The sequence below is a fragment of the Palaemon carinicauda genome, chromosome 15 (assembly GCF_036898095.1).
Source record: "Palaemon carinicauda isolate YSFRI2023 chromosome 15, ASM3689809v2, whole genome shotgun sequence".
NCBI lineage: Eukaryota > Metazoa > Arthropoda > Malacostraca > Decapoda > Palaemonidae > Palaemon > Palaemon carinicauda.
Window position 1 is genome coordinate 23,500,093 of NC_090739.1, and position 2,500 is coordinate 23,502,592.

At 33.5% G+C, this 2,500-nt stretch overlaps 1 long non-coding RNA gene across 1 annotated transcript in view; it reads left to right on the plus strand.

The window, feature by feature from the left end:
* Window positions 1-2,500, plus strand: part of LOC137654524 (uncharacterized) — a 42,963-nt gene that overhangs the window by 6,717 nt on the left and 33,746 nt on the right. The window lies entirely within an intron of this gene.

Consider the following 2,500-nt stretch of genomic DNA (forward strand, 5'->3'; position numbering starts at 1 on the left):
CACAACAATTTATTACATTAAAATGCGATTTTTAATGAATTAAATCCACTAACTAATAATGCATTGGACTTGATGATGTGAAATGGAGCGTACTCCCTGAATATAGCTTCTTGCAACATAACGTCTGATATCCTTCACTCATTAAAAAAAAACCAATTACGATACCCAGTGACATCTTAACGCGCGATAAACGAACCATATCCGTTGCGCGAATCGAGTACATAAACACATTAGCGAAGGTATATACAAAGACATCTGTTTATACATAGCAGTTGGTAGACTCACTTGATGGACAACGGGTCACTTCACGTCAGCTTTTTCAAACAGGGTCCCCAGTGCCAAGTTGCCAGATGTCGCCATCCGAAATAGGCAGGTATGATTGATGGTGGGATCATTCTGAAAGAGTTGTGAGACGTTTATATTTTAGGATTGTATATTTGCCATTTAAACATACACATACTTGAACACACATACACACACACATAGGTCACCTTGGTCCGTGTCATCGTGTTTCTAAAACCATAAGGCATAGGTTCGAATCCTGGTCAGGATAGGGGAACTTACCATATGGAAGTTAATCATAAGGTAAAGTGGACGTGATATTAATGTCTTCTTTGTAGCTAATGTTCAGTCACAAGATTTTTATTATTGACTCCTTCACTTGGCCATCAAGAAAGTTACCTGATTTTGATTTTTTTTTCACATTCCTTTTGAATCAAGGCTTAGAATCGAAATCTCTTCTATCCCACCGTTATAGCTCAGTTCTAAGTGTGTAAAACGTTAAAACGTAGACATATACAAATGTATGATATTGTGTAATTAATATTTTAAACAATATTATTAGCCCAAATAAGTCAAACATAACTTCTACCGAGCTGGCACGAATAAATTTTGGAGAGATAATATATGTGTGTGTGTATATATATATATGTATATATATATATATATATATATGTGTGTGTGTGTCTGTGTATATATATGTATATATATTTGTGTATATATATATATATATATATATATATCTATATAAAATGTTATTGATGCGAAATAAGTTAGAAATTAAAACATGATAAATGTCAGGATACCAGAGAACTTCAAATCATTCATTCATTTATTAAAACATGATTAAAATATATTTAAAATTTATCTATCAAACTTACGTATCTTAAAACATTAAAAAAAAAAAACAGAAAATACTCAGTATCACTTAAAATGTCACATAACGTTTTCTGACCAAAACAAATCTTTCTGTATTTTAAAAAATTACACGCACAAAATATATATTCGATGGTTAAAATAGTGTCGCAGACAAAGAAAAGACAACAATAATAATATGCTGTGAAAATCAAATGGAAATAAAAAGCCAATTTCTCGCCACTTCCAACTCAAACGTAAGATAAATCATAGCATCATGACCCTAGCCTCTCTCTCTCTCTCTCTCTCTCTCTCTCTCTCTCTCTCTCTCTCTCTCTCTCCAAGCATTTATACATATATGTATATATATATAGTATATATATGTGTGTGTATACTGTATATATATATATATATATATATATAACGTTGCTGTTCTTAAGTAATTTTTAGGATGACACTGCTACTACCACTAATCCGCATTCCGACCAGGCTACGACCCACTGTAGTCAACTAACTGTCAAGCACATAATCCTTTGCTAATATTACGAGCCACATTAAAACTCAAAAGAATGGGTTTAAAAAGTTTCATCTCGCTCAGGACTCGAATCCGTGACCTACTGCTTACGCTACAGTAGGGTAGGTTGGAAAGCCGTTAATATTCTCTCTCTCTCTCTCTCTCTCTCTCTCTCTCTCTCTCTCTCTCTCTCTCTCTCTCTCTCTCTCTCTCTCTCTCTCTCTCCTACTGAACAGGAGGGAACAGCTTCGCAGCAAGAGCACACAGCATCCTTAAAGAGAAAACTTATCGGAAAAAAGCAGGAAGACGACTGTGCCCTCAAACGGATGTGGCCAGTTGAGCCAATATCTCGTTCCCGGGTTCTACACACGAGCGCTCTCATTCTGGGTAACAGGCGAGCTTGCGCGCGCGCATACGATCTTAGTTCCTTTTTTAAGAAATGGAAGTTATAATACTTTTTAGGATTTTATGTTATAGATTTTTTAGGTCCTGAATCTCAGTTTGGTCAGTATATTCATAGTAGTATTTTCGTACCAATAAGTAATTATTAATCTTCTTTTTTTTTTTTTCAATTGATAAAGTATTAGTTAAATTAGATAAAAAATCCAATTGGTACCGTCTTCAAGGGTTGAAAACCCTATTCAAAATGTTTATTTGCACTTTAAAAGCACCATAATAGTTTTCCTTTTAAACAATCTTTTTTTTTTTTTTTTAATTCTTAATCATATTTCGAAAGCGTATTCATTTCATAGGGCATGAAGTAACTGTCATTTTATGCAACACCTTTATATATGAATTAAAACGAAAGCTAGAAAAAATAAGGAAACGGTCAAACTAAATATGAATAAATTA